Source organism: Triturus cristatus, chromosome 12 (assembly GCF_964204655.1).
Source record: "Triturus cristatus chromosome 12, aTriCri1.1, whole genome shotgun sequence".
Classification (NCBI taxonomy): Eukaryota; Metazoa; Chordata; class Amphibia; order Caudata; family Salamandridae; genus Triturus; species Triturus cristatus.
Window position 1 is genome coordinate 29,761,520 of NC_140595.1, and position 9,446 is coordinate 29,770,965.

Genomic DNA, 9,446 nt, shown 5'->3' on the forward strand with positions numbered 1-9,446 from the left:
CTGATGCTCCGTTCCAAGGTGGGCGTTTCGTTCGCTTCAACCTTTTCATGACCGTCTACCTTGGAAACCTCGACCACATAGATTACGAGTTTATAGAAAACCAGCACAGGATCACAGAGTTCACATGTATACATTATCATTCAGAAACTACTCTGAACGAGAAATCTAATGAGAAGAAACTACACAATATCCTAGTGACCGCCCCAACAATCTACCCAATGTATGCAACCCACCATTCACAGACACCGCTAACCCACCTTAAAGGTTTCTCCCAAAGTCGTGTATTGCCATTCGCTCAAGTACAAAGCATTCAGTTGGAGTCACCTTTACATATAAGGTTAAACGAGGTTACCTGAAGACTCAAGTTCAGGGAGAACATTTTATAGCCCTTAGTTTATTTCAACATCATAAAACATTCTGGGTGATGTTGCTTTAGGTCTTTTCAGCTGAATACATTTGTCAAACACCTGCAAATGACTTGTAAAATGAAATGCAATGGCTCACACAGATATCTCTGTTGAGAAGGAGTTTGGCTAGAACTGCCAGTATTTAATTAGCCTGGCTGGTATTTTCATATACTTTCTGGTTAGAATACTGGGCAAATCAGTAAAAGCCAATATATTTTCTCCTCTTTGAAATATAAGCTTAAAACAACAAATACAAAACAACTTAAAACATATCCTTAAGATGTCTAAACTATTTCTATATGATTGTTAAAGCACATAGATGCAACAGTTTCATTTTAAAAGCGACAACAAAGAATTTTAGATAAAATCTGATCCAAATACCAAACCCTGATCTTTTTACAAATCTCACAACATGACCAATTGACCAGGATCTTGCTATGAAGAAGATGGCAACTCTAAAGATAACACCCACCCCTTAACATAAGGCGTTTTGCAATTCCACCGGAGGGCACCTTGTCTATTCATTTCAGCCCATGACCAGGGCTAACTGGGATCACAAAGTTTCTATTGTGCTGATTGCAGCTGCTCCAGCGGAAAGGGCAAATTTACATATTCTCCTTATGTCACAGACTCGTCATCACACTACTCATCCATACACTCATTTATTGGTGGGGCCCATAACACCAACACGCACTCATCTTACACGAATCTGCACACAGGAGAAAAAGCGCTGGACATGTGGGTACCTTATTACCTATCAGGATTTTAAATTGCTTTACATTATATACATCTGAACCTATAGAATCCTGACCTTAACATCAAGGCACTCCACCACTTGGCCGACGGACCAATTAGTTGGACTGGTTGATGGTGATTTAGAACCAGCTAAAACACAATTAAAGCCTAGGAAACATTCGATTAATTTTCAGTACTTCATTAAACAATCACAAACTCATTTCTTATTAATCCAAATTTGTTTATCTAATATTAATTTGTTCGGCATTAGTATTTAGGCATAGATTTAGAAATGCACTTCAGTCAGTCACACAGCTTTATTCGATCTCTTTAAAACAGATCATAAAAGCACACGTTATCTAAAAATTCCAACACAATATATACACATATATACACATTTAAAAAAAGAATTAAACAGTTGCAGTGATCCGGGTAAATTCATATAAAAAACGTTTATGAAAAAAGCTGTTCAGAATTTAAAATTAATTAATTAGTTGTTGCTACTAAAATGTCGTCCCACCTTTTTCCTCTTCCTAAGACAAGCACACAAAAATGAGGCTACAGAACAGCATACAAATGGATCCTGTAGAGTTTTTAAAAAGTGCATGCACTTGATAATTACCAAGTAGCAAAAGTTGGCGACCCTCTGATCACACAGAGGAATATTCAAAGTCTCTGCTACAATCTTCCGAAACTGTCCACCCACAGCAATGATCAAACCATCAGATGAAATAACTTCCCGAAAATCCAAGCAACCCAAGGTAAACCATGAAACTCTTCATCAGCTTAACGTAGACCCAACGCCACGGAAGATCAGCCCAGTGAACCACCCCCCTTTGGCAGATGAGGGTCTTTATACCCTTTTCCCTGCTTACTTCAAATCAATATGCAACAATTTTAGGGGTAGAAACTGTTCCGATTGGTCAGTCCAATTCAATTTGTAATTTCTTAAAATTTTCACATGACCCACAGGCTTTCCATGAGACTTGGCATAGCAAAGCATACAATTGTCCTGTATCCTTCGGTTCACAGGCGAAAGTTCCGAAGTAATAACAAGCCATTGTCCCCTTGGTAGTTCACACCGTTCATCACTTGGCAAGCCTCCATGCTCCTATCCTTGACAAGTAACACGACGGTGCAGGAGCTTAAGGTCACTTGGAGATCTCCAGAGCCATCCGATTCTGCGCAGTAGTCATCGCACTCACATGACGGCGGCACCACAGGAGCTCCATCTTAAGTACTGCGGCCTAGCAGGCCCGAATGCCAATTTAAGCAAAAACAGACATAACAGTAATTAGAATAAATAAATTAAGAGTCTAAGGTTTAATCCCACTCTAATCCCAATGTATATTAGTATTTTCCTAGCTTGTAGCAACATTTAAAGCAATAATACTCACCATTCTGCGTTGCTGAAAGCACAAACCATCATAAAAGCAGCATGAATCATGCAATTCTCTATTTCACCACACTCTAAAGTTAGTTTGCGTACCACAGTTAATTAATTTACTTGTTCTGCCATGCAATTAGCATTTTAATCCCACGTGTATCTTGTGTTTATCAAGGTGTAAGGGTTGATTAATATATTTTCACTCCAAACTAATTAGTACGAGTTAATTCTTAGAATGATTACGTAATTAATTTCATGCAAAATAGAGGAAGTATACAAAATTTTGTTTTACCTGCTCCATCAATCCCCCCTTTGGTGATTTTTAACTTCACCACTAATCACCCCAAAAAATTTCACATTTTTTCTACGGAAATGGTTACTCAGTTCCCTTGCATTTGTTAGGTTACATCATAGTGTTTCCCATCTCATTCTCTCTTGTTTTCTTGTACATGTTTTCTTTCAATTCTTCTAATTCTATATCTTCTACTTCTCTTTCTCTTATTTCTTTCTCTTTTCTTTTCTTAATTTCCCTTTTTATCTTAGTTTGTAATTTTCTTCTTTTTATGCACACACATCCTAGTCTCAATAATAACACTAATATAATCACAAAAGTCACAGTTATCAGTATTTTACCCATAAAAGAACTACCTAATTTTGTTAATAAACCCTTAATAGTAGAAAAACTTTTACCAAGCTTCTCCCAAACATTTTCAACCTCCAGTGGAACAATTTCTTCATGCAAGTCAGTTATATTCTTAATGTATTTCTTTAAGTTTTGACTTTCGTCAGGAATGTAAGTACAACAATGTTGCACTTTCAGCATTCCACAAACTTCTCCCTCTTTGGCCAATATGATGTCAAGGGCAAGTCGATTTTGCATAATCATAGCTCTCATAGCAACCATTTCAGTATTTACCATTAGGAACCCTCCAGCTGTGCTGGATGATAAAGGATCCACAACTGTAGACAATTTTCTAATTTTATGCGCAGTCAGAGATATTCCAACTGCTGGTATCAGTGCTCCAAAAATATCCCCTATAATTTCTGACCAACTCTCCCTCTTTCTATGTGTTAGTTGCCTACCTATTTCGTGCAAACCGTCCTCTCCCCTTCCCACATGAAATATTTTTGGGAAGACCAGGCCTAGGGAGCATGTCTCATACCAGTGGTCCGGTAACCTATAATAAGCTCTGTTCCCACAGATGTAATATAGTCGAGGGAATACCGGATCATTTCCTCCTTTGAATCCCCATCCTCCCATGATTTTATATTAGTCATGGCATTCACTTGCACCTACAAAGTAATTATCATAGACAGTATTAACTCTACTGATGCGCAACTTCCATTTCTGGGGCCAATCTAAAGCCATTGCTGGATTTGTTTCTCCCTTTAAATGATTTTCCTTTCCAACATCCCAAAATATTGTTTCCATCTTTTCCCCAGACACTTTTCTTTGCATCTCAACTCTCCTCTCCTCTACCATGTTCAAGAAGGTTTTCTCTTCTTTTCTCAAACTACAAGTAAGATTATTCTTAAACACTTCTTCTAAAGTTAACTCCCTAGTTTCCAAGACAAATTCACCTAAGATTCTACCAGGAATCACCTTGTTTAGTTCTGAAACTACAGGTATCTGTGAAAAAACATTATCAACATCAGTGTAATAGTATTCTAATTTCCCAGTTTTATGAAACAAACTAGCTAAAACACTACAAGTTATCCCATATGTCAAAGGAAGATGATGATAAGTGACACCTTCTGACACAGATGCAGGTAACTGCATGCAGACATAACAGTCCCTGACTTCCATAGTCTTTACATACTCAAACAATAACTTTGAAAATACATTATTAGAAAAATCACTTACGGACTTATCTTTGTGAAGTTCTGTTATATCTATCAGTTTCGCAGCATGACTGTCATCAATCTTTCCCTTGTTAGTCCTATTATGGGTGTGTTTTTCTATATCTTCAAATGTGATTCTAAATGAAATAATTATTGCCAATATGATCCAGACAAGCATTAGTAATCCTGTACAACAAAAACACATTTTACACCATTTTCTGAGAAACCCACATGTAGGTTTTCTACTTTCTCTGTTTGCCATTTCGGTAATGATCAGTGTCTCTTGACTTAGCCTCTTTTCATCAACAATTTACCTTTGTCTAAACCTAAGGCTTTGATTGCCTACTTGGTTCTTTTCTGGTCATGTGTCTCGTCCGGAGTTTAATTCCTTGCGATTTTCTTTGTCATTTCAATCCAGGCATGAATCGGCTTCGTCTTTAGGTTCACAATCTTTGCTCAGAACTTCCTGATCATCCGTCTCTTCTATGATGTCAGACAAGATAACTCTCAGGATTGCCGAGTCTTCGTCTTCTTCAACCACTTCCTGCACAGTCACTCCAAGACTTTCTTGGCTATCCGCTTCATCTTGTATATCAGGAAGTGGCACATATGTCCATTCTGGTGACTTGTACTTCTGGTTTGGTTTCTTTATCCTCTTTGCTCCTTGCAAGCGTTTCTGATCAGTGTCTTCTGATTTTACTTGACCAGACACTTCATTCACTTGTTCAGCATTAGAAGATTTTATTCTCGGTTAATTGGTATCTCAATCTTTTGAGTTTGTTGGGCCAAATTTCTTCGTTTTGACGGCCTCTTTAATTTTATTCCTTTCCCATCTCGCTCTGTTTTCTAGGCCCTTTTCCTTAAAGTTCTACCCCCTTTACTTTCTTCTTCACTCTCTTCAGATTCTGTATCAGTCTGGCATTTATTTTCTTTGGATTTTATTCTCACTATCTACATCTATCCCTCCTCGTGTTTCTTCCACGCAATCTTCCTGCTGACTAACTGTCCCTTCTTCTACCTGGGTGTGTGTTGTCCCTACACCTCCTCGGGGTTCTTCCGCAATGATCTTACCCTCACTCTCTGTATCTAATTCCTCACCTTCTATTTCTATGATTTCAGGCGGAATTTCTCTTATGCTTGTACTCGGGACTTCTTTGCCAAAGATTTCTTGTTCAGTTTCTCCAGTACTCTCATTTATTCTTTCTTGTATTCCCACTTGTTCTGTCTCTGATTCAGAACTGGTCTCAGAAATTTCAAGTCGTCTTCTGAGTGGTATATTCTCTTGCCCCTCAATTTCACTCAAATTTGCTTCTCCAGCTCTTGGGGTTTGTCTTGTTCTTGTTTCTTCTGATTCTGATTCAGAGCTGGTATCTGACGCTTCCAGATGCTTGTCAGATCTATTTGCAGGACCAGGGACTCTAAGAGTGTGACTGGCATGAATCCAATTCTTTACCTTTGCACACTTCACAGCAGTCGTTGTTGTCAGAATCACTTGACGTGGTTTCCCCCAACGTGGAACCAGGCAATTTCTCCTTCTGTGCACTTTGAGGCGTACCCAATCTCCAGGACTCAAGTCATGAGCTGGCTTCTTTTCGAGAGTGGTCGTATCTGGTCCAACCTGATGAAACACAGAATGTACCATATCAGCCAATCCTTTGCAATAATCCAAGACGAAGTCATCAGATATAGGCAGTAGTTTGTTGACAGGAATGAAAACATGTCTCATTGTTCTACCCATGATGATTTCATGGGGACTCAGACCAGTGCTCCTATCAGGAATTGACCTGATTGTCATGAAAAAAAGAGGCAAGACATCTGGCCATTTTAGACCTGTGGCCAAACACATTTTTCCCAATCTGTTCTTTATGGTGCCATTTATCTGCTCAACCACTCCAGAAGCTTCTGGTTGTTAAGCACAATGCAGTTTCTGTTGTACATTCAATGCTTCACAAATCAATTTTATAATTTCGTTTTGGAAATGCGTTCCTCTATCTGATTCAATCGTTACTGGGAAACCAAACCTAGGAATGAACTTTCTCAGCAGGAGTTTTGCTACAGTAACTCCATCATTCCTTCAGGTCGGGTAAGCCTATACCCCACGTGAAAACAGACAGACAATCACCAGTACATATCTTAGCCTGTTACATGGGGGCATTTCAATGAAATCAAGCTGCATTCGAGTGAAAGGACCTCCCTCCTGTCCTATGGTTCCCAAGCTCACCACTGTTTTCCTTCTTGGATTATATTGCTGACATATAAGACATCTCTGACAAAGGCTCTCAGCTATAAGCCGAAACTTTGCATTATACCAGGTCTGTTTGAAGAGTCTAATCATGGCATCCTTACCTATGTGAGCCTGCCCATAGTACATCCGTGCCATGGTAGAGATCATGCTATCAGGCATTACTGGTCTTCCATTGCGATAAACCCAAACTCTCAACTTTATGCAGAGGAGCTGCCGGCTACATCTAGACCTAATGATATATGGGAGCCACTTAGACAATATTTGCAGACTTACACCACTACTGAGGAAGAGCAGCCTAAACTGAATGATGTTTGCTTTTTCTTTGGGATCACTGTATGCATGATGCTCAAATTTAAGTTGATTTGTGGTCCGTAAGGGAATGTGCAACTCTCATTGGTCCTGCATTGTTCTCTCCTGACTATTATGTCCTGATCGCTTCAGGTGCCTTGTGTGGCAACATCTGTGATGTCTTATTTCTGTGTCTCTGTTTGAAACTCAATAAAAAGATTTAAAAAAAAAAAAAACTCCGTCTACCTCTCGTGGTGCACACCCTGATTTTATCCACTGTTTCTTTTCCTCTCCTCCTGCCTCTTCCTGCAACTGCCTCACTTCATCCCATGTATTCACAGTGTTAGTAAAAAGCAAGGGACATGACTCCATTTCCCTCTCCCGATTACGATAAATGAGTTTTGATTTCGCGCACAATATTGTGCTATGTCATTGGCAAATTCATTGCCGGCTGACACATAGTCAGTTCCTTTGGTATGCGCTGCGCATTTTATAACTGCAATTTGTTTAGGCAGCTGTATCGCCTCAAGTCATTTTCCAACCATCTCTGCATTTCTGATTGGAGTTCCACTCGACGTCAATAACCCTCTTTGGGACCAAATCTGTCCAAAATCATGCACCACTCCAAACCCATACTGACTGTCAGTGACCACAGTGACTCGCAGATTCTTTCCCAACTTGCATGCTCTAATCAGTGCAAACAACTCAGCAACTTGAGCAGATCGTACTCCTTTCAAACAGGATGCTTCCAACACAGCCGCTACAGTACATACAGCATATGCAGCACTCAAAATCCCTTCTCCAGTTCGCAGACATGACCCATCCACAAACATCACATAGTCACTCTCTTTCAGGGGCACATCTTTTATGTCCGGACACGGTTTGGTACAAAAATCAAGCACTTCCAAACAGTCATGATCAACATCATCCTTCACCTCCGCATTCACAGCATCAGGTAGTAAGGTCGATGGGTTCACATTAGTGCATCTTACAAGACTCACATGTGTAGCACCCAAAATGACCTTTTCATATTTGGTCAGACGACTATGCGTCATGAACTGCGTTTTGCTCCTTGTCAAAAGGATTGCCACATCATGGGGCACAAACACTCTCACAGGATATCCCATCACAATTCCTTCACTTTGCTCGAAACTTTTAGACGTGGTTGCCACAGATTTCAAACAACCAGGTAAAGCTACAGCTACGGGATCTAACACAGCCAAAACATAGGCAATCGGTCGTCTCAATCTTCCATGCCTTTGTACCAACACAGAAAGTGCACATTCATCTCTCTCACTGCAATATAGCTCGAATTCCTTTTCGTAATCAGGCATTCCAAGAGCTGGTGCTTCACACAAGCTGTCTCTCAATTGTCTAAAAGCCTTAATCTCTTCTTTATTCAGTTCAATGGTTTTGCAATCAGCGAAAAGTTGCTGATCCACTGGCGACAATATCCTACCATCCCAAGAAACATTCTAACTTCTCTTTGTGTCACTGGTGCTCTCATTCCTTTTATTATTCTAATCCTGTCTACGGTCACCTTTCTCAGACCCTTTTCGATCTTATGACCTAAGTATTGTACTTCTTTTTGACAAAACTGTAATTTCGATGGGGATACTTTGAGTCCTCCATCAGCTAAATGATTTAACAGTGCAACTGTGTCTACCACACATGCCTCTCATGTCTTCGATGCCACCAATAGGTCTTCGTTGTACTGCACGAGCACGGAACTTTCAGGCATTTTTAAATCTTCTAGGGATTTCTTTAGAATCTGATTAAATATTGAAGGACTTTCTGTATACCCTTGAGGGATACGGCAATGTTCCAAAATACGCTCCCTGAACCGTAACGCAAAAATTTGTTGGCTGTCAGGGTGCAATGGGATAGAAAAGAAAGCGTGACACAAGTCGATGACTGTGTACCATTCTGCATCATGGGGAATATGATATAGGATTACCGAACGGTTCGGTACAATAGGACAACATGGAACAACAATTTTATTCACTTTTCTCAAATCCTGTACTATCCTAAAAGTCCCATTCGGTTTTTTCAAACCCATGATCGGAGAATTACATGGACTACTCATTATTTCTCTCAGAATTCTTTGTTCAATCATTTTGTCAATTACAGGCGTTACTCCAGCAATTATTTCTGGTGTCAGTTTATACTGAGGAATATTCGGGTAATTAACTCCTTCTTTTACAATAATTTTCACAGGATCTACTCCTTTCATCAATCCAATATCCTCTCCTGTGAAATCCCAAACTTCGGGTTTTATGGTTTTCTTCAACTCTTGAGGCAATCCTTCTGGATCAAATACAACAAATGCCTCAGTTATTTCAGGTTCTAAGTTTGCCATTGTCATTCTATACAGTACGTCTTCATCAGGAGTTTCAAAAGCAATGACATCAGGGGTACAGAAAATAGTGCAATTCATCTTGCACAACAAATCTCTCCCCAACAGATTTACGGGGCTAGTGTCACACGACAAATCGATGCATGTCGGTGAATTTCCCTATTTTAACCTTAACAGGATCCGTAA